General features: G+C 40.3%; 1 protein-coding gene and 3 non-coding genes across 4 annotated transcripts in view; 3 read left to right on the forward strand and 1 right to left on the reverse strand.

The window, feature by feature from the left end:
• Nucleotides 1-24216, reverse strand: part of ntm (neurotrimin) — a 386758-nt gene that overhangs the window by 195983 nt on the left and 166559 nt on the right. The gene's annotated exons all lie outside the window — the stretch shown is intronic.
• On the forward strand, nt 3430-3523 carry trnai-uau (transfer RNA isoleucine (anticodon UAU)). The gene is made up of 2 exons: nt 3430-3467; nt 3488-3523. It is a non-coding gene; the product is annotated as a tRNA-Ile (tRNA).
• Nucleotides 4016-4109, forward strand: trnai-uau (transfer RNA isoleucine (anticodon UAU)). The gene is made up of 2 exons: nt 4016-4053; nt 4074-4109. It is a non-coding gene; the product is annotated as a tRNA-Ile (tRNA).
• trnai-uau (transfer RNA isoleucine (anticodon UAU)) lies at nt 4641-4734 on the forward strand. The gene is made up of 2 exons: nt 4641-4678; nt 4699-4734. It is a non-coding gene; the product is annotated as a tRNA-Ile (tRNA).

Consider the following 24216-nt stretch of genomic DNA (forward strand, 5'->3'; position numbering starts at 1 on the left):
TAGAATAGTCCTTGATCAAATGGAGCAACAATAACCAATCTGTTTCACAAAGATTTTCAAAATACAATCCGTAATTTTGCCCGCTCATTATTTTACTTGATGCAGATAGAAATCATACCTACAACCTTCTGCAGGCTTACAAATGACCAACAATCTGTACAAAACCCCATTAGAAAGTGTTGCCTGCATTCGCAGCAGGTATAGCAGCAAAGATTCACCACTGATCAGGAAAAATGAGCCAAAAAAATTTCCTCTTCATTCATTTTTCTTCTTTTTTTTTGGGACCACGCCAACGGGACAGACAAATGAGTCCAATTTATTACTATTAAATGGGTGCTACAACAGGAGTGGGGGCGGAGTCTGTGCCGTATGGTATTTGGGTATGGTGTGACATGACGCACGCAGCCACAGTAGTCACACAGCTGTTCCAGTACTGTGAGCTGGCAGAAGTATACCTGCTCCTCTCCCCTCATGGCTACATGGATGTGCTCCATTTGCTTCACGGCGATGTGTGTCACAGAGACTGTTTTTCACATGTTGGTGCACTCTTGATGTTTGAGTCTGTCTAGTTTCAACACACACAATACTTTGTTTTGGGAATTCAATATGAAGTAACATTGTATGTTACCTTATATATAATTCATTCTCATGACATTCTTATGTGTAGCCTCTACCACCAGCCTGGTCGTCCACATGACTCGGGTGGATGGGCGGGTCAAACAGATTTTCACTCAGGTGTCGCCTGTTGGTGTTCAAAGGAAAAGCAAGAATCCATAATGACTTATTTTAACATTACACGTTAAATGATTAGTACGTAACTTCAGTTATTTTAGCCACATGTTTTGGACTGTGATCCGGGAAAGAATGTGTATTTTTTTAGTGGGTGGGAGCTTCATATTTTGAAAAATAAAACACTGCGAAAACACAGTGGATTTAGATGAGTTAAATCCTCAATTATTACTAGTTTATGTTTTATATGAATATGAAAACACTAATAAACTGTAGTTAATCTAAATGAAAAACTACAGGTTGCCAGAGGGCTTTAAACTTTTTTTGTTATGCTTCCGTGGAGAAGCATGAAGAAAGTCATCCTCCATCGTATGATTTGATACATTATTTGATACATTATTAATATTATTGGTGAAGTTTCTATCAAACCGAGCCAAGTAGAACGAGTGATGGAATGGTGCCTCTGATTGTGTGGTTAGAGTAATCAACATAGTACACACACACAATCAGAGAAATATGCCAATTTACAAGTTATTATTTCTCACCCACGCTTATTGCCATTCCGTTATTATATTCATGGATGGAGTTATTTTCTAGCTCTGGTTCGGGAAGATCACGACCACATTTGTAATCCAGACGACACAGTTCTTATTGGCTCTGTACTTTTTGTGGACACATCAGCTTTAGCACATCGGACCTATTTGAGCTGCTGAAATATGTGGGCAGAATGACCAAACAGCCGCCACAACATAGCGCCTTCAGTTTATACTGGCATCAATGATTGGGATGTGTGAAGTTCTTTGCAGAAAAACTGCCTGCTTGCAATTTACCTTCCTTTAATAGGTTCAAGATATTCAATTCAGTTTATCGCCAGCTTTCAAATTGCAATTAGTGCCTCTTAAACTGCAATACAAGATATTCTCAAACAGTGCACTTTCATGCCATTTGCTGTTAATTCAGCAAACGCCTGCTGGAGAACGCCTAAATAAAGTGTTATGTTCTCCGGCTGAAATCACATGAAAACCAGAAAACACTTTGCTGTTTCTCTAAACTTCCCGAATTTCGCAACACCTCAAACACTCCAGACTCTCCAAGTGTGCGGCGCATCAATAGACACTGGAGGCTGAGAGTCCGTGAGCCCGAGAGGCAGCCGTGACCGCATTTCAAGATGATGATATGCATTACATTAACAGATTTTGTCATCTGCTCTCCTTCACTTTTGCCTCCATGGGAAACGCCCACTCGCTTTCTCTTTCGCTGTGACCTTGACAAGTCTTTCATTGAGAGATGACAAGCAAATGAGCTAGTGTGTACGTGTGTGTGTACATGTGTGTGGGTGTGCGTGTGTGCGTGCGTGCGTGCGTGCGTGTGCGTGTAACAATTTAAGTCCTTCTATACGATGCCGATGGGTGCTAAAGCAAGGGAGGAAATGAGCTCCTTAAAACATTTGCCAGGAGGCGTGGCTGCGGCTCAGGAGGTAAAGTCATCCACTAGTCAGAAGGTCGATGGTTTGATCCCCGGGCCCCTGCTGTCTACATATCCAAGTGTTCTTTGGCAAGATACTAAACCCCACATTGTGAGTGTGCCTGTGAATGTGTATTGCTCCTGATGGATTAGCTCGTGGCATCTTGTGTGATAGCCTCTGCAACCAGAGTATGACTGGGTGTGAATGGGTGAAGGCTGGCTTGTGTTGTAAAGCTCTTTGAGAGACCACTACAACTAGAAAAGCGCTATATAAATGCAGTCTATTTGCCGGCAGTCGTTGTTATCTTTGATTGCAAAGGAGGCTCACGTGGCACCCGTTAGACGATAGATTGCTCCGACGGAGTCACGGTGACAGCCGTGCAGGTTGTTTAAAGGGCCATTCGGATGCAATCTGAAAGATTTCAGCCGGGATTTATGCCTCCCCTAGTGGCTCACTCCGTCGCCGTGGTAAACGGGAATGAATTATTGTGTCAGGAAGAAAGACTTTCCCTTCTCCCTCCCAGCTTGCAGGGCCTGAGCTGAGAAGTCTGGCTTGTGCTGTGCATTTCATTAACACTCTGCAGCACGTCACCTGTGTGTGTGTGTGTGTGTGTGTGTGTGTGTGTGTGTGTGTGTGTGTGTGTGTGTGTGTGTGTGTGTGTGTGTGTGTGTGTGTGTGTGTGTGTGTGTGTGTGTGGGTTCATGTCATGTTGAGGTCAGAGGTGTCCCCTTGCTGAGTGCATAAGACGGTATATGAGGATGCATTGCGTTGCTGGCTACCATCTATATGTTACACTTTTTTTTGTACAATAGAACTTCAATGATCCTCAAGTTTGACAAACTCCCATCCTCTTAAAACTCAAGCCATTTTTTTAAAGAAAAAATTGCAAAGGTTTTCATACCCATACTAAAACAGGTTTATCTCCACAACCACATGGGCTATTTGAAAAATGTCGGCGCTATAATAAAGAAAATATGTATTTCATGTTTATATCACTAATGGGGTTCACATAACATATATAAATAAACCCAAATAATGCTTTTGTGCCCTCAAAATCATGAAGTATTTGCGATGTCATATTATTTTCCATAACTTCTCAATATTTAGAAGCTTCATACAAAGTGTTGGTATTTGACTTGTTTTATAGTATTTGTACAATGTCATTCCAGTGGTGGCTTCGTTGGATTTTTCGAGAGTCGGTTGTGATAACTCATATGTTGGAAACATGAAGCTGAGCTCCAGTGGCGCAATCGGTCAGTGCGTGGTACTTATAAGACAGTAAACTGCAGAGCCATGCCGAGGTTGTGAGTTCAATCCTCACCTGGAGCGTTCCTATAATATGTTGCACAATACTTTGCTAGTAATTGGTTTGTTGTAGCCGTATTCAGCACCCCTTACCAAAGGACAGTTACAAATACTAATTACAGTAAATACCATGTAAAACTGCTTTGTTCTTTATATTAATTTACTGCTTTAATAATCTTTACATTTATATTATTTATGATTGAACTCTATAATGCTAGACCATTGCAGATCAATTTAATCCAAATCATATTTGTCAACGTTTAGTCTTAAAAAAAATACAATTTTCACTGTAAAAAAGTCCCTCGCTACTTCAATTTACCAAATCCTCCATTTAACCATCAAGGTTCCAAATGCAGGCACACCTGGTTTTAATGTAAATAGGAGGAGACAGTATGTTATTCCTCCCACTACGTCCAAAACACAACCCAGTATCAAACAAGCAGCAACGTCACCGTCACACACTCAAAGTTATCACAGATTTATATCAATTTTCATGTGTAAGAAACATGAAGATGAGCTCCAGTGGCGCAATCGGTCAGTGCGTGGTACTTATAAGACAGTAAACTGCAGAGCCATGCCGAGGTTGTGAGTTCAATCCTCACCTGGAGCATTTCTATAGTTTGTTGCACAACACATTGTTAACCATCATTGTGTTGTCCAGCAATAGCCAGATTCAGCAGCCCTTGTCAATGGACAGTTACAAATACTAAATACATTACACACCATGTAAAACTCAGCAATATTAAATAGTTCTCATATGTGGATGCTTCTATCATTATGTTAGTTTACTGCTTTAATATTCTTTGTATATATATTATACATGGTTGAAGTCTGTATTCCTAAACTGTTGAAGATCAATTTAATTCAATCCATATTTGTTGATGTTTAGCATTTCAAAAATACAATTTTTACTGTAAAAAAGTCTCTCGCTACATTAACTTGCAAAATCCCCCATTAAACCATCAATGTTCCAAATGCAGGCACAACTGGTTTTTCATGTAAATGAGAGGAGACAGTACGCAATTCCTCCCACTACATCCAAAACACAACCCAGTACCAAAACAGCAGCAATCTCACCATCACACGCTCAAAGTTATCACAAATTTAGCTTTGTTTTCATATGTTGGAAACATGTAAATGAGCTCCAGTGGCGCAATCGGTCAGCGCGCGGTACTTATAAGACAGTAAAGTGCAGAGCCATGCCGAGGTTGTGAGTTCAAGCCTCACCTGGAGTACTTACATTTAACTTTGTTAATAATTAGTGTGTTGTCCAGCGATAGCTGAATTCAGCAGCCCTTGTAAATGAACAGTTGAAAATACTAAACTGCAGAGCCATGCTGAGGTTGTGAGTTCAATCCTCACCTGGAGCATTTCTATAATTTGTTGCACACTACATTGTTAGTAACTTGTCTGTTGTAGCCATATCCAGCACTCCTTGTAAAAGGACAGTTACAAATACTAATTACAGTAAATACCATGTAAAACTGCTTCCTTCTTTATATTAGTTTACTGCTTTAATAATCTTTACATTTATATTAATTATGGTTGAACCCTGTATTGCTAGACTATTGCAGATCAATTTAATTCAACTCATATTTGTTGACGTTTAGTATTTAAAAAAATACAATTTTACTGTAAAAAAAAGTCCCTCAATAATTCAATTTACCAAATCCTCCATTTAACCATCAATGTTCCAAATGCAGGCGCGCCTGGTTTTTAATGTAAATAGGAGGAGACAGTATGTTATTCCTCCCACTACGTCCAAAACACAATCTAGCATCAAACCAGCAGCAACGTCACCGTCACACTCAAAGTTATAACAGATTTCTTTTAATTTTCATATGTAGGCAGTGGAAAAATGAGCTCCAGTGGTGCAATCGGTCAGTGTGCGGTACTTATAAGACAGTAAACAGCAGAGCCATGCCGAGGTTGTGAGTTCAAGCATTTCCGTAATTTGTTAAACAATACATTGTTAATATGAAAAAAAAAGAAACTCTTCCTTAACTCTTCCTTAAATCTTTATTAAACGACTTGTGGAAATTCTGAGTTCTCTGCATTTAACCCATCCTTTGGTTAAGGGGGAGTGGGCTGCCCTGTGAGGCGCCCCGGAAGTAACCAGGGCTTAGGTGTCTTGCTCAGGGACACTTCGACGTGTCAACTACAGGGGGACTGGGGATCGTACGGATAGTAATAGGACGACCACTTATCCACCCGGGCCACAGCCGCCCCCAATATATTATCTACTCTGTAAAGCCACCACTGTATTCAGAACCACATCCACGGCCAGTGATGAATAGTAAATATTAGACAATTCTCAATAATATTCTGCTTAAATCCATGTGCTAGCGTTTAGCCCTTAAGGTGATACCTTTTGTCATTCACGTGCCTGCGTGCGTGCATGCTTGGGACTTGGCACCTGGTGAGGGAACAGGATGCATCAGTGATGGATTGTAAAACCTGATTTGCTATTGAAACATTAAACACAACATAGCAAAAATGATTGACCACCTTTCTATATTTGTTTTTAATATATCTTTGAAAATGTACGTATATTTTTGACTGAATTGGAATAAAAGTCAACAGTGACAGTTGAGGAGTTGGAATCAAATCACAGATATCTACAATACACATTTCCACTAGTAAGACATTAACCATTGATATCAATAATTAACATTTTAAGTGAGAAATGAACTATGGACTAATTATTATTAATTAATTAAATTATGGAAATGTTGGTTTCGAATTCCAAATAGGCAAAAGGCAATTGTTGATATTTACAATTGCTATTACTGCTACTCATTAAATGTTAAAGGGCTCGCTATAATCCACTTGGTTTAATTTTATAATTTAGCATTGTTCGAGAGCGGTGCACTGCTGCTTTAATGTACACAATGTGACTGTGTTTTCTCACAAGCTCTCACAGCGTTATTCAGAATAATTTGTATTCATCCCTGCATTTGTCATGAATGAAGGAGGGAAACATAGAGAAAGACTGCTATACTGTGGTTGTGCAGGGTTTATTTGAGGTTTTATTATTATATGTCAAGAATCTCTGAAACAACCTTTAAAATATATAATAAATAGCAATTGCTGACCTATTTGTTTAGGCCTTCGCCTATTTGAATCATTTTGGTGTTATAATAAAGGCACATGATGTGTTCAGGTGTGTAAATATTTGTATATATGTTACTTGTTTAGAGTAAATGAAGATGGCGCGCAGCACAAATGATAAGGTTTCGGGTTTGCCACATTTTGGCACTATCTGTGACAAAATAATCTTTACAATATAATACTTCACTTTAATCAATAAAAATGTTAAACACATCCAAATACATCAGTAACATACATGATGCCAAACCAAACTAAGCTGTTCAACTACAAATTGCTTTGTCCTGAGAAAATAAGCTTTTTTTAAAGACAGAAATATGTTGTTTTCATCATTCTATCCTTCGGCTCTCCTGCAGAGCCCACTGGACAAACACTCAGCAAAAACAGAGCGATCATAATTTCTGGAAAATAAACTCGCTTCGCTTTTGGATCTTTGATAAAAAACAAGAGCACAGTAAACATACAGGAAGTGTTGATTTATCTGCAGTTGTCAATCAAGATCGATAATAAAGTCTACCTGAGCAGAGAATGAAGTGTCTCTGTGTATTATCAGAGTTTCACCTTGCCTTGACGCATGACGCGTGGTAGTGCACGTGAGCGAGCCAGGTAAACTCCGATAGCCCCGTTAGCTGTAAGCCGCCTGTTTATGTTGAGCAATAAACTGCTATCCATTTGAGTGATTTGATCTATAGAACATCATATCTGAGACAAGAAAAACAAGACTAAATTGATAACTCATTTAACTCATAACTCATTTAAGAGTAGACTTAAGACTTTCCTCTTTGACAGTGCTTATAGTTAGGGCTGATTCGGGAAGCTTTCTTTCAGAGGTTGGGTCAGACAACTACGCCCCCCACCGTGGATCGTGGCCCTGTGGAACCGGCCCTGTATGCTACGATTGGCTGTGGCTATTTAAATCGTGGTCCATGCCTACCGCTCATTATATGTCTTTTATACATCTAATAAAGTTGACAAAGACAATAGACCATCTTAAGAATGTTCAAATAAATACCTGAGGAATAAAGAACTCTTCGTCAACTGACAACAACCAGACTTGAACCTGTTGCATATACTCATATTTTCAGTACGCCCACTGCATTGTGACACTTTTCACACCATTTTAATCTTTAATCAAGTAGAGCAGGATTTACACTGACACTTGTTTTCACTTCCAAAAGACTAGCTGTCATACCTGCTGCACATACTCAAGCAACACCTCAGCTTCACAGCTGAGAGCCGTTGAAGTCAGGGACAAATTATAGCTTACGCGTATCGATGAAACTCTGTCTGAAGCAACTTCAACATTTTTAATTAATAGCTGTCTGTGTGCAGCTTTTCATGGCACTGTATTGCTGCAACAAGTTGCCAACAAAAGTCAACATGCACGGCTCAGGAGATCACTGAGTTGGAAAACTGAAATGGGTCACATCAGGTTTGTGTGAGGGTATATGTGCTGGATTAAGGTGATGATCTGAGCTATATGGGACACTTTGATCCTCGCAGGTGGTGGTAACCTTTAATAAATCACCAGTTATCACCCGTGTATTCCTGATATTGTCTGTTGTTGTCGCTGATGTTACAGACGCAGTAAAAAAACAGCCTACCTTTAGCTCTCCTTGTTATCTGACACAATGTGTTTTAATCAAATACGTTTCAACACATAAACCCAGAAATAGCCACTGAAATAGTTGTTGTTGTCTGTGGCGTTTGTAAGAAAGAAAAATGAGATTGCTCTGCTGGGCTGAGAGTATTTGCTAAACCGTTAGTCACAACAAAAATGTGTGCAGAAATGGACCCAGGTGTCCAAAGAATGGTAAAGGCCTTTCACACGCAGAAGACAGTATAAAAATAAGTGAGATCATAAAATGGCAGCATGCAACACTTTGCAATTACTCCATCTCCTCCAATAAAGTGGCAATGTCCACACAGAGGAAGGTGAAGGACAAGCCTGCTGAGAATCCAACAACTGCTGCTCCATTGTGTTTCACTTTAGTGGCACATGTAGGAGCCCTGAGGGGGGGTCACCACATGTTTATGGTACGTATATTTGGGTACATTTATGCCCCGAACCTTCAGCCCCACAACTTCCATAAGGTTATTGACTTAATACGTGACAATGTCTCATAAACTCTAATGTCCCTCTTCAGCTAGTAACGATTCCAAAAAATGCGAAACGATTTGCCTCTGGCTTGTGGTGTGTGTCGGTGTGTGTCGGTGTGTGTGTGTGTGTGTGTGTGTGTGTGTGTGTGTGTGTGTGTGTGTGTGTGTGTGTGTGTGTGTGTGCCTGCCTGCTGCTAGCAGATGAAGAGATAATTACTGTATCTGAACACCAGTATGGAAAATGTGATAAATATTCGTTGGGATGAAATCATCCACAGCGTCCAACACTGCAAGTCTAATTAGAAGATGGTAATTAATCACATGGTGCTGTGGTTGGTCTGACTAACGAGATTCCAAAAGGTGAAATTCATGAATCTGTCTTTATTATTCATCACTGACATAACAGACGATCACCCCATGGCTAATCCTCAGAGGGTAAAATGACTCAATATCATGTTTTCTTTCTCTCTTTTCTCTTCAGAACTCCCGTTTTTCAGAGCTTATATCACACAAAAAGTGCTACAGTGTTGTCTTCCTCCCCCTATGATATAATACCAAGCTTTAAGTGCACCCTGATCATTCGACAATATTAATTAAGCTGCAGCTGATAAAACAATATCACATCATCAAATGCCATATGCTAATTGCGTATTCCCGTACTTCATTATAAAACTCTGCTAGAATAATTCCAAAGGAAGTTCTGCCAGTGCGTCATCAGGGCAGCTTCCTGAGGGGGGTCGGTGTAATTGTATCATCAACAGCAAGTCGTCTTTTCACACGGGACCACACAGGCCCTCGATGGGAGCCGGCTGGTGAAACGCTGATGTGGAACTGTTGAGAGAGTCAGCTCACTCAGAGTGAAATGAGGACTCTCGCAAAATATGCCCATCAACATTATCATCCTGATCTTTCAATGGGTAATTATTATAACAAATCATATAAATGGGAAATAACGAAGATTTGCAGTGCCATAAAGTAATAAAATAAAATAAAATAAATGACTGCAGTATATCTAGAGCGGTGATTTGGCTCTAGGTGAATACCGATATCTGAACCATTAGCCAAGATTGTTTGACTTTGAAAAGTAAAGCTTCTGATCCCCGCTGACTGAGAAGAGAAATGTCACATCTTTTCTACCGGACCTCCTCGTGGAAACTACAGTATTTTCAATGTTAAAGTAAATGAATAAATGACGGCAATCGTGTACATCCACACCCTCACTTGCCAGCCGGCTGCATACTGGCAGCTATGTCCTGCATTGACACTGAATAAAGAGAGGACGCATCCAATGTTGACACAATTCCATGAGCTGCAGGGTAAAAGATCCAACTCTGATGTAAATTCATATTATGTAACGTCAGTCCTACAGCACAGTGGCACTACTTGTTTCTCTTCTCCAAGTTCATTCATTTGGAAATTGCTAACAAGCTGTTGACAGTGGCAGTCAGTTTAATTGTTTCAGGGTAATTAGATGCTATCTTCTTCACACTCAGCTCATTTATGTATTCAGTGATCCATTAGCAGCTATGTGCTGCTGTTAGAAAAAGCTCCCAGCCTTTAGCATGTCTCCCAAAGTCCTCTTGCAACATTGCTCATGTGAACCCAACAGGAGACCAGGTGCCACTGTTCCGCCTTTAAAAAGGACCGCAATGCCATCAAACCCCACAGATAAGCAGTGAAAGCAGTGTTTATTCTCCATGCCGGGCAAACTCAGAATTCAGTTCAATTTATAAGCCTATTGACTTTATTGCCTTCTGCCACAACACCCAGGACTCGTGGCTCAAGATAAGAATTATAAATCATGGTAAACAATAAAACACACATTGCTTGAGGTGAGTCTTCGCTGTGGTACTCTGGATTCTTTATTTACAACTATCAGCCCGGATGGCCAAATCTGTGTGGGCTGCCATTAAAGGTGTTTCACTACGCTGTTTACCCCATCTCCCATTTAATTAACTGTCATTGATTTGTGCTGACGAGCTGCGGGTTTATGTACCTTTTCTCTTCTTGTAGTTTCCACACTGAGTGATTGGTGCTGCGGAGATGAACACCCAAATTAATCTTGCATTTAAGAGCCATTCCCTCCCCAGAAGAATGCAATTGCTAAGATTTGTTTTGTTTTCCACCAGTTTCAGTCCGGGCCAATACAAACGCACTGCACTAACACTTGGATTAGCAACAGTCTGGCTCGTGTGCATGCCCTCATATCTCGTTTATTGGATATTGTATCAAAATTAAGATTATGAATCGCTTGTGATTCATCAATGCCTTCCACCACGGAGAATCTTGTATGGAAACAAAAGTAATCTGAACGTCTGTTAGGTTGTTTTGATAAATGTGCTATTTGGAAGGAAATGAACTGTTATCAGCATGAGAGCGCCATGCAGCGCCTCTTAAGGCCACACAGAGTCAAACGGAAGGCGTGGGTGAAAAGAAATTGTGGCTATACAACCAAATGAGGCCCTTCTTTCACCACTGGTTCTCCAACACCTTTTATGCAATAATACATATAACATCGTCAAAAAAAACAAGTGAAATATTGGTAATAATATATCTTTAGAGTTGTTTCAGTGGCCAGTATTCACAATCCAGAATCTCAACCAGGAACATGAATGACTAAACATATGAGCATATTGTGGGATGGAGCAGTAGCAGCTGTCCTCTACCGTCTGTAATCATCTGTTGGTATTCTGATGCTTTGCTCAAGGAGACAATGACAGCAGCTGTTAAACATCTATGTTATACCTCTGCAGTGCTTGTGTTGTAATCTAGTGGGTCATTAGCAGGTTGCTGTACCCGACAGGATATATACATACACATCCAATGAGGTATGAAGCACTGGAGGAAAATCAGTCAAATCTGAATTTAGTGAAATTAATCATTTACTATAATAGTTGGTACTGTTCATAAAAATAGCATAAATCTGACTAACCAAATACTAATGTGTAATCAGTAGTTTATCTCCATTTGTGTCATCGTTTGGGAAATGTTGTCATTGTTGCAAATACAGAACTACCATGGCAGAGAGAGATGATGATGATGATGATGACATCACTACCTATATTACTATAGATAAGGTGTTGTATGTCTGATTATAGAATAACTTTTTTATAATTCTTAGACAGCAATATTAGATCATACATTTATATTAGACATTATTCATGGAAACTTTTTTAAATACAGAGAATGCTTTTGTTGAAAGTAATTTTCGTCCACTATTCATCTATTCATATATCAAGTTTGGTTACGCTGCTGTTAGAAACATTCTCCTGACCACCGAGTGTGACATCGTTGAACAGGTAATTTATTCTTGCAAGAGGGAGCAGAGTTGAATCACATGCAGTTATGAGTCAAGCAGCTTCTGCTCAGAGGTCTGTTTCTTGTTTCTGACTTTTATACACGGTGATAAACAATTCATTACAGGATGGGAGGGTAAAAGGTCAAGCTCTCTTGGAGACAGGTGCCAATGGGAGGGCTGTGTTAGTGATGCTCTGAAACCTCCTTAAAAGGGTGTTGTATGCAGGTTCAGGCATAGGCCTTCAAGTGCCGTGTCATCAGGTGCGGACTGAGGGAAAAAAAAAAGTGTCCCGGGAGCAGACCGAACCGTGCGTGTATTGAACATGGCGCACTGCCCACTACACGGCGCGTTCATACAGACTGTCTTGTGTCAACAGCAGACGCTCACTCTGTTATATGGACGATTTTTTTTCACTATTATGGGCAAAGAGGGAGGTCACACGAGCTGTGTGGACCGACCCGCGGAGCTATTTTAACCACTTTGACCAGAAAAAAAAAGGCGTTTTTTTGCGTGGTTAATTTAATTTTGTTTAAAACATAGGTTTCTTATCATAAAAGTTACAGCATGTTGCAATTAAAATTAAGTTAAACAACCATGTGGTGATTGGGGAGATAACTAAGGTGCACCTTAAAGGGAGGACCAACTAAGGTCCTGGCTCGACCAGCAGTAATAACAGCGCTGTGGCTTGTTTATGATTAAATATGACTACAGATGTAAAAAAAAAAAAATAACAACCAGCATTTAACTCACCAGATGTACATAATTGTATGTGCGAAAGGCGTCATCAGTTAATCCAGCAACAAGTCTGAGGCTTCAGCCTGAGATTCTAGGTCGAGGTTTACTTTGTTCTTCTTCTCCTTCTTTCGTACACTGCCTCGGTGACTAATCACAGCGCATGTGAGTGGTCATCCTGGGCCACTGCCCAATTGTATACGTCCACGCCACCTCGCAGGCGCTGCACGTCAAGGAATACACCCAGCTCGTCAAACTAAAGCGCTGATTTGTTAAAGTCCATGACAATCAACCACAACGTCCAATCCCTGTGTAGTTTAATCTGCAAGGGCCTGTTTAAACTGCTTTGCTTCCATAGAGACACCGGAGGAAAAACTATCATTGGATGAAAGCTTCTCCTTCCAACCAGCTGCAGGCTTTAGGCTGAAGGCAGAGCAACAGGCAAAGACAGCATCTGGGCAATGAGAAAATAAGCTTAAAGAGAAAAAACTACTCTAATCCATGTACAACAATTAAATTATAAAATAGCTGTAACTTTGTAATTCTGTTTAAGCCTGCAGTGAAGGCTTAGCAGGCCCTGACACGAATATACGGAAACAGTTACACAGTTTCACTCACTAAAACGTAGCTTTGCCTTTACTTATTTCTTCACCAGCTACATAAATAATTGTCTGTGTTCAAGTCTGCGAGAGCACTTTCTAATGCCTGTCAGACGTGCTCACTTAGTCACTCTCACAAGACCCGACAGTGGAGGCCTCCAAAGCTATGACAATGTTGGAATAAGCAGAAAACCATCCTCCATTACGTACAGATAAAAAATGGGACCTGTCAGCTTTTGTCTTTTTTGTTTTCCTTTCCTTATACATTTTTTTAAATCTGACTTTGTTTCAGGGGCAAATCTATTCACCGAGAGTTTTAGAGGTTCTCACAAACGCAGACAAAAGAGTGAAGAGGCGTACATGGACCTTTGGATGACTTCCGTTATATTTGTGTGCTCCATAAATCATTGACATTTTTTCAGCACAGTGTTGTGCTCTGTTGTTCCAGCACAAAGTGTTGTGTTAGAGCCTCACATGGGCCGAAGGCAAACAAACCAAAGCTTGTAGCTCTGCAGCCATCACTCCCACCTCACCAGGAATACAGGAATGGCATACATGCATATTGAGGGGGGGATGAGCTCTGCACAGACAAAGTGAGGATTGAGTGCTTGGCATGATGATGGGCTGGCAGTCAACACAACATTACGTCAATCTGGCCTGTCTGTGATTGACATCATTTGTATGCCTTTAACATTTTTATCCATCAATTGGATATATGAATCTGATATGAATCTGGGATGAGAACAAAAAAAAAGACACTCCCAAAAACCTCAGACGACCCTGCCTTTATTGAAGAGATTCACTGCACTACTATCCCCATGTTCTGACTCCCCTGATACGATGTATACAGTCCATTGATGAAAGAGACATCTGGAACAGCATAGCCTCGTGGCTCATCGACAGGTTACAACGGTTCATTATCAGGATACAAGTTTAAACCTAACTCGTTCAACCTGTTGTCACTCCCAATTCCTCAAGATTCAAGATCTTTGTATTGTTGTATTCTCAGATAACAGACAGTTACTCTGTACAATGAAATGCTTATTTTGCTAGATCCTCATTGCAAAATAGCGACTGTAGCTCATTGGTAAGCAGGATCGCCTTTCAATCAGAGGATTGGTGTGTTCAACCCTTATAGTGGCATCCTGCATTGTGGCATCTCCCATCAGTGTGTGAATGGGCGAATGATGTAATGTAGTGTTAAAGTGCTTTGAGTGGTCGGAAGACTAGAAAAGCACTATACGGGTCCATTACCATTTACACATAATTACAAGAAACTTGAGATAAATACGAATTTAAAAAAAACATTAATATAAATGGTAATCATATAAGAACATACATAAAATAAGGCACAAAAGTATTGCACAATCACTGCACTGACTCTAATGAGAAACCTACAGGTGTTGTGTTTGTGTTTGAAAATCTTTGTCAGACCAGATTTTGTCAACGGGTCAATATTATCGTTAACTACGAGACTTGTTTGTCAGTCGCTGTAACTCACTGAGTTCCCTGATTGTTTCCTGCTGTGCCTAATCACCTGCCCGGTGTATTTAAAACCCTGTTTGTCTCCTGCCTCAGTTTGGGATTGTACTGCGCTGTTTCCTTCATGTTCCTCCGTGTGAGTAAACTTGTCCAACCTTTATGTTTTATTTATTTTGAAGCCTTTCCTTGTTTTTTTTAGAAATAAATTAGTATTTTCCACCGTTCCTCTGGCCTTTGGGTCCTCTCTTTAACCACCACGTAACACTATGCATGTAATGAAACTAGTCAACCCAGTACGTTGATGTCTGACGCAGAGGGGCGGAGACTAAGCGGGGTACTCGATGAGTTTGGAGATTTGTTGGCTGGTCCTTCGGGAGTTATCAGTTACAAACTGCATCATACATGTGTGTGCTGTTCCATTTGGTAAGAAAACCTAACATCATTTCTGCCTGACATATTTTTTTTACTTCCAATCGAAGGTCATACTGGAGGCCTGTCTGTATATGTTGACCTTATGTCCGTTGTTATTCCAAGCAGATCTACCTGGTCTTGTAACTTAATAATTTCTGTAAATAACCAATCATATTTTTCTTAACACATCGAGCCAACTGATTATAATACTGTGTTTTTAGTTTCAGCTCATAGCGGAGACCTATCCAGAGAAGGAGCAGGCTCAAATGTGTGAAACAAAACCGAACCTTGGACTAAAAGGAGCGGACAGGGCTTAATGCCCTCTCTGCTCTCTCTGCAAATGTGTTCCCTCTGAATGTATTAATAACCTGCTGTACATACAGGAATGCATGGAGAGTAATGTCAGCCTGAATGAAACCAGTTAGAGTAGCGCAGAAGCATCATAGCATGAAAACAGTGATGCTTTCTTTTTTCCATAATGCTTATGTAGTAACAGGATAAAAGCTAAGATGGGAAGCATACGTGCTGTTTTTTTTTTACTCTGAGCCATCACTTTCACACATGCACATGTGGCTTGAGCCCAAGTCATTACAAGCCACTCCAAAGTTACAGAGAAGCGTAGTCTTATTGTGCTGTGATCAACCCAGAAATTGTCAGCACTTTTGCAGTAAACCTATCAGCTCTAGCTTACTTCTTACTTCTCCTCCGAGCTAAATTGATCCATTAGTGTAAGCAATTGTTCAGAGAGTGCACTCATTCATTTCTGGAGGCGGTTACCGTTTCATGGAGTGGAAAAAGGCAAAGAAATAAACATCAGTCCACACTCTGAGGAGCTCGCTAACTTATCCTGGCATCTTGCATTTTCCCTTGCATAGAAACGTTGAGGCCGCTATGCGCCAGATTCTGTCGGGTGTGTCTGGTCGAATTTGAAGGCACATTACCTTGAATGGGGTCCTGTGAGCCACAAAACACTTTTCTCTGGCGATGCATGATATTAGCTTAATATCCAGCATAATAAATCACAGGAGAGGAGTTGGGGAGGGAACTCAGAGCGGCATGTGACAGAGTGACTTAAATGCAGAACATGAAGGATGCATCTTTTAGTTAAGGCTCAATGAAGTTGTTCATTCCGGTCACATGGTATCTATTGCTTCCGTCCATCCAGGGAAAGAGATCCTCCTCTGCTGTTCTCCTGAAGGTTTTTTTCCCTTTTTCTCCCTGTTGGAGAGTTTTCATATGTGTACAGCTTGTGAAGCCTCTCAGGCTAATTTGTGTTTAGTAAATTTGGGCTGTACGAAATGAATTGAAATTGAATTAACTTGAACAACTTCATTCAAGTAGGTCATTTCATCAAGGCATGAAACAGCAATATTTTCCAAAGAATGGACAGGTGGAGGTTGTGTCCAGAGAACTAGAATATGAAGAGTATAAGCAGTAAAAATAAACTTGAGAATGAGGTCCGTCCTTAATTGTCGCATAGACGTTCATGTTGCATCTCCTCCACCTTTATAAAAGCTCAAATGATTTCCAAAAGATTCCGAGCTGGAGGAGGTTGTGTCCAGAGCTGCTCCTGCATAGCAGAGATACCTTTACACAAAGAGAGAAAAATAAATCTGATGTTGTGCTCCCTTTGATAACAGCAGAGGAGCGTGACAGCCTCCGAGCCCAGTGAATATTCTGACATTGAGCAGATGTGACGGCTCGCACCAATAATGAAAACCTGTGTAAATACAGGATGGAAAGAAGAGCCTCCACAGCTGCTACCTGCATGATGCTGAGAGAGATGAAGTGATAATGTGTCCGTGTAAGGAGCCAACAACTATTATGGAGGAAATAAGCTAAAATGACAATTTTCTTAAAAGTTACATCAGAAGCATTTCTTGAGGTTGAACTTGGCTGCCTCTTGCACATCACCATCCACCAAATGCTTCCTGGGACAGCACCAGGATTATTACAGCCAAAGGTTGTTGCTGTGAATGAAAATGACAACATAGGTGGTGCAGTTGTGTTGATAAATAGAATGAATCTGTTGAAAATCTGGTCAGTGTGCACACAGCGAGGCCCTTTTAGTTTAGACACAACGGCCAGCCATTTGAATCACATGCTGGTAAATGAATCCAGGAAACGAGTTGAAGAGTGGAACCTGTCATGCTGGTTTTGTTTAATTAAATTCAGTCAATCTGTAAAAAAAATCAATCATGTTTATACCTCCACAACCTTGTCTCCTACATAATGATATTCCCAAACAACCAAACTGCACAATCAATTACATTTCGAGGGAAACATATGATTGTTAAACACATGGTTAACATCGTATTGGCGCCTTTACAGATACTCTCTGGCGTACTGTGACCTTTTCTTTGATAGGGTCAATTACTCAGTCTAAACATTTACAATAGAATGATATGTTTAAATGAAGGCTTTGCTATGTGTTCATAATAAAATATGTTTCGCCTTTTAGCTCTGAAGATGTTATGGTAGTAATACTAGTCCAAAATGACACATTATATAGTTGATGTAGTTTAACGCATAAGTCTAACACCATCTTTGAGAGGACCCCTGAATCCAATATCTCCCAGAATGTTGTATTGACTGCAGACATTCAGATTGTACAGATTGCTGACACCAGCACAAACACACGCCAACACCATTCATTTTGAGCTTAGCTGAACACAACTGTGATTGGTTAAAAGAAAAAAGCAAACAGGCCAGAGTTTCTAAAGTTTCTTTTTCTCCCCTTTATCAAAATGATAAAGGGGAGCCAGACCTTTCTTTAGCGCTGACACAGCTCTGAGGAGAAAGGGTTGGCTAGTTGAGGCTACACTGGCACACAGAACCGAGTTCACCTGGCGGCGCTCTGCTAGGTGTTAGCTCAAGACTGATGGGCTCACATGAACCTTTACTTTTCTCTTGCCTCTCTGTTTGGAGTGAAACATATTCAGCACCGAAATCTAAACCCATGTCACATAATGGAATTCTCTTTTCAAATGAACTGGCTGTATGTGGGGAAGTATATGAGGAAACATGCATATTGCTTAGAACTAATGTACTCATGAGCACATGTTGCTGTTTCCTCCTTTTTTATGAGGACAGATGCTATTTGCAGACTGCCAGCTTGCCTTTAAAGACTAAGCATAATTTGATATGGTTATCAAATGAAATTATGCCTAATCTTATTTTGGAAGATATCGACTGGAGTGTCAATCCATTTTATATATGGTATCACAGGTCATCAGGTGGCTGTGTTGATTTAAATGCCAAATAGAGAGCTGACGGCATTTTGTATTTCTCTAGGCCAACAGCATGTTAGCATTGAACTGGTACCCTCCACAAAAAGTCACTGGGTGTTTTCCATTGGATTTTGGATCCTTGCAGAACATAAATTCTGTGGTTACGATACCTAAATGTTTTGAGGACGAGTGTTCTAGTGAGGATTTCTCAATGCCTGATGTTGTGTCATACAACAAAACATTAACATCTCTGTTGACCACGGATATTATATCAGTTATCAGACTAAAAACAAGAAACCCAGTGACCTTGAGGCCGGGAAACAGTGTCTCTACAAGCTCTCTCATTCCTGGTTTTAAGGGCTCATTCCGGCAGCTCCATTGCTGAAGTGACGTCAAATTGAGTTGATGAAACATATTTATCGTATGATTTTCGCCGACCCTCTCCTCATTGACACCTCATGCTAAAATCTTCATCTAAAATGTCATAATACTCGTTGTCCTTTGTAAACACACGTCAAACAAATCTTGTTTCTTCTCCTTCTGAATAGGTGAACCTGTGCCCGCCCCTGCACACTGTAATAAGGGATTGAATAGACAGATGAAAAGATGATTTAAATACAGCCTCTTTAACACAAGAGTCCTTTAAAGTGCTCAGCACTGGTGTGTACTCTCTCATGTCAGGTTGCAGCTCTCTCAACCACTGCTGTTTAATAGTGTATCTGGAAAATGTCTCTACATCCTTTATCCCGCAGATACCATTTAATCCCTAAATGAGTGTTTAGCACAACCGAGTGCCCTCCTTGTCATTAGAATGCATTCTAACAGGTGAATGGACTCAATAGCCGAACAAATTTGTCATTTCAAGGTTGGCTAACATGGGCTCAGGAGGAACAACACACAATGGACTGTTCATCCTGCCACACACTTGTACAGGCACAAACACCTTTTTTAACATGTAAAAAGTGATATTACCCCTTAATATTCCTGATTCAGGTAAAAAATAAATTATTACTAATAATTAAACTATTCACTATGTCGACTTATGAAGGCTTGTCTGCCTCCAACTGCCTGAACTCATTTTTCTTATTCCTTTGTATGTATTGATTTGACATACAAACTTAACAGTTTGATAATTTGGTGTTTAAGTTGATATCCAAACGTACATTAAGTGTATTTTTTGTAAATACATGTATTTGTAATGATACTGAACAGAGGCCTCCAGAAAACATATAACAATGCCATACCATATCATGCAAACATTATGATTTAAACACCATAACAATACAATTGACACTATCAAACATCAAACACAACACACGTTGTCCCATCAAACACTGAGTCAACGTTCTTCCAACGGGCACAAGTCGCTGAGCTGCTCACCTCCATGTTTCAGAATTAGTGTTTCTATCGCAGGATGTTTACACATCATCAGGTTAACTGGAACTTGTGTAAATTCTAAAACCATCTCTGAGGTCGTCTACATGTTAATGCAAAAATTATATTACAAATCCGTCTACTTCAGCATCACGGACAGCGGGTGGAGGCAAGAAACTTCAGTCAGATAAAGGATCAACATAATCAATTAAAAAAAAATTCGGCCCTTACACTCTCTGCTACTCCGGGATAGAGAGGAGATGACAGATTAACAAAGGAATACATTATGATGTGATAATAACAAAATCTACTTTTTTCACACAAACATGTTTGCTGGCTTAAATGTAATTCAACCAAAGCAGGCATTTCCCCCCTGTAGAGATGACTCAAAGTGTGAGTCAATTCATGTAGCATTTCATAATTAAATCTTTGACTGCATTAATATAGAAAAAGCAATTTAGTTTGATAAGGAAAATGAAATGAATCCATTGAGATTATTGACTTTTGTCTGAACACTGAATAAACCCAGAAGCTGTGACATAGGCCTCCTTTAATCTATTTGAATTATTTACCCTTGCACATTTCAAAGTAGCATGTATAGCCTGTGTGGTTCTGTACTGGCAAAAGATTTCATTTCGTTTGATATGATGCATTTGTAATTATCATGAAAACTAAGACGTCTTTGTGTACTGTGAAAAGCGCTATATAAGTTGAAACTATTCTTATTCTTAGGACTAGCAGAGAGCAGAGCATTGGGATTGCACACATTTGAAATTGTGTTTACACAGTTAATGTTAAATTATAATTTTAAACGTTACCTTTGCATATCTTTTAATTGGGTAATTTGTGTTTACTGTCACAAATCCTGGTTTTCTTGCAGTGTAGAATCATCTGACAGGACTGGGAATGTTTTCCAATATATGGCAATTAGGAGGAGCCTTAACTTTATTTGTTTCCTATAAAACTGTAACATCCTATGAGATTCATCAGCAAGCTCTCCCGGTAATCATCTGAGATCTGACAGTTACCAGCTTTCTTAGCCTTAAGCCTTATAATTTGTAATTTTTACATATCTCACTTAAATTTGTATTTGATATTCTTATAAGCATATATATATATATATATATATATATATATATATATATATATATATATATATATATATACATATATATATATATATATATATATATATATATATATATATATATATATATATATATATATATATATTCATCTATATATATATGTCTATCATTGAACTAGTGCCACAACCTATTTACCTAAGCTGTGCCCTCTAATAGAGATTTACTACTTCACCTCTTGCCATGACAACAAGCCCAATTAGAAACCTGCTGAACTGTGGACTCAGCCAGCGGGTCAGCCAGAAAGCACAAAGCCAGCAGGTGTGGACATCTTCTCCTACACCTTCCTGTCAACAGGCAGATGGCCCCCAGCTCCTCACGACCCTCAGCACAGAACATCTCACCTTGAATAACCAGTTGTACCAGACATGACACCACCGACAACTTGCCCCGGTCTTGGGCATCCTCCACACTTCATCAGAAAGCCGACTATGTACTTAAGACCTTGCATCTTGACCCTGCCTTGTGTTGTTTAATAGCTGTTGTTTTCTTATAATTTACCACATGTATTTGAACTGCTCATATTAGTCTTAAGCAGTCACTAAGGTCTCACCAACGGTGTGTTAAACCTCAATTGGGATGGAGAACACGTTTTATATCACATGTTCCATACTTTTTGTGAGAGTTCAAATGCGTAATAACAATATTCTGGTGTGCTACGCCTCTCAGCCTCACCCCATTCAGTTCCTGACGAAATAAATTACAACCCCTGAGACTAGAAATTGAGTCAGTAAGCCATCACGTTGAACAAATTTTACAACCTGAACAAAGCTCCAGTCAGGTGTGTGCTTGAACCAGACGACATGAGGGGGAGGCTATGCCGGCCGTGTCTGCCTTGAGGTCTGGAGGCTGTGTCAACCTGCGAAGCTATTTCAGAGCAGTGTTCACTGGCTGGAGGCAGCGGGGATGGCAGGAGTCCTCCAGCTGCCACACTTTGATATTGTTGCATTCACACGTCTCATGCCGAACACTTTGTGTGATTTCAGCGGAAAATGTGAACCTCCGCAGCATTGTGTTTTTACTTGGCTGAAATACACCTGTTATATTGTGGGTGACTGTGGCACAGTGGTAGAGGGGGGTCGTCCTTCATTCAGAGGATCAACAATCCCATCCATGGCTCCTCTAGTCCACGTTAATGTGTCTATGGGCAAGCCACTTGATCCGTAGCATGGGTGTGAATGTTAGATAGTCCTGATTAGGGTCGGATCCCGAAAACCATACGACCGGTACCTACCGAAAAGTAACACAGATTTCGGTGCTTCCTTTCTTTGCCTAAGCCAAAGTTTTTTTATACTACTCTGTAATGTTGCACGGTATATTGTATGTTAAAAAAGATTGGATCAGGCCATCTGATGCTTGTGTCGGATCATTTTATATATGTATATAAATAAATATATATATATATAATGAAAAACATATAGTTAGATAGTTAAAACGTTTGAAGCTGTAGTTTGAAGTCAAGTAGTTTTTTTTTAAAAATATTATACTTTAAACAGTAAATATATTGTTCAATTTGAGGAGAAAAAAAAAGCCTAATAAAGTATCGTTCAGGCACCGGTATCGGAAAAAAACCCCAAATGATACCCAACCCTAGTCCTGATGGGCTGTGGCACCTTGCATGGTAGCCCCTGTCGGCGGTTTTTTGAATAGGTGAATGATGACATGTAGTGGCAAAGCTGTTTGAATAGTAGGAAGACTAGAAAAACGATATATGAGTCGATATATATATATGAGTAGATATATACAGTCCATTTTCCTTTAAAGCTAATGCATCCGCTACCTTCGGCTCAGCCCCCGGTGGGTCTAACAGAGCTGATAAGTCAGCTGCTGTGGTGAAACACATGGCTGACTCATAATGACATTAGAGATGTATTTGTGGAGTCAGTACAGGGCTGACTCTACAGGTATGTGACAGCAGTGTGATAGAAGTATGCTAATGTGACATTATCCAGTGTGAACGCTCTCTCAACACACCCACTGGCTAACACTCATGCACATCCGGATTAGGAGAGAGGAGCGAGGCAACTGCTCCTGGTTAATCAACCCGGTTCTTTTGCAACACACATTAAGACTCCTGTGTAAATGAGCAAGTTATTTCTGTAAAGTCTGAGGCATTTGCTCCACACGCTGCAAAGCCTCTCCAAGCAAAAATAATCTGTATCATCTGTCGTCGAGCCAGCTTTATGAATGCCACTGGCTTAGATAGTATTGCTTAAGGATGATTCTGTAATCGACGTTCAGAGTATTAATATTGCTGCAAAAAAAGTATTTACTCCACTATTTAAAGATACAAAAAAGGGAAACGTTCACCTAAGCAGGAATAAGGTCTCTCTTCCTCTGTGTGTGTTATCAGATCATCTCAGTGCTTTCGTTGACATCGCCGTGTGCTCTGCACAGCTCTCGTACGACAGCTAGAGCTGATGCGTCCTGCTAGGCCCAACCTTCGGTTCCCCCTCAGGTAAACATTGTTAGCTCGGTCGACATTGTTACCTTTGTTTGCGCTGTTAGCGTTGTTAGCTACGGCCCAATGCTCTGAATTCCTCGCTCCAGCCGTTGCGCTGTTGAGAGCCGCATGGAGGCAGAATATATGCTGTTGATTTGGGGTTTAGCACCTTTAAGGATCCACTTGTCTGCGTGTGAGTGAATCAACTCGGAGACACACCAGGTTTTGACTGCTGAGTTGTATTGCCGCTAAGAGAGCTGCTCAGTATTCATGTCTTTTTTTTCTGTCATCTCGCAGTCAATTCCACTCAAAGATCTTATCTGTCTCAGAGCAGTGAGCACCGTGTAGCTGCTCTAAATGGAGTGCCTGTCATAGGTGAAGTGCAGTCACCCTTCTTGTAGACACCTTTGCAGGCATTTGTGCAAGCGGCTGTGTGTGTTTGTGAGTACATTTGTACGCTCGTTTGTATGTTCACATTTGACTGAGGCTTATGGCGGACGATCAACCACGTCTGGTAATTTGGCAAGACTTCACTCAATTAGCTTCCTCCCATTACGCTAACGAATCACTTCAACGGCATTGCCTTGTGCATTAGCATAATGGCGTTGCCAATGGAGCATACTGTATTAGAATAGAAAGATTGTCTCTGTGTACTCGAATACCTGCCTCTTATTTTTTTTCTGTGTTGTTTCTTCAGATTTCTCCTCATTTGAATCCACATTGAATCAGCATAAAGGATTTCAGTGAGAGACCTCAGGACAGCATATTCACCGCTGTAGTGAGAACAATAGAGCA

This window comes from Clinocottus analis, unplaced genomic scaffold (assembly GCF_023055335.1).
Source record: "Clinocottus analis isolate CAN_PGR_092001 unplaced genomic scaffold, fCliAna1.0.p SCAF_5, whole genome shotgun sequence".
Lineage (NCBI taxonomy): Eukaryota > Metazoa > Chordata > Actinopteri > Perciformes > Cottidae > Clinocottus > Clinocottus analis.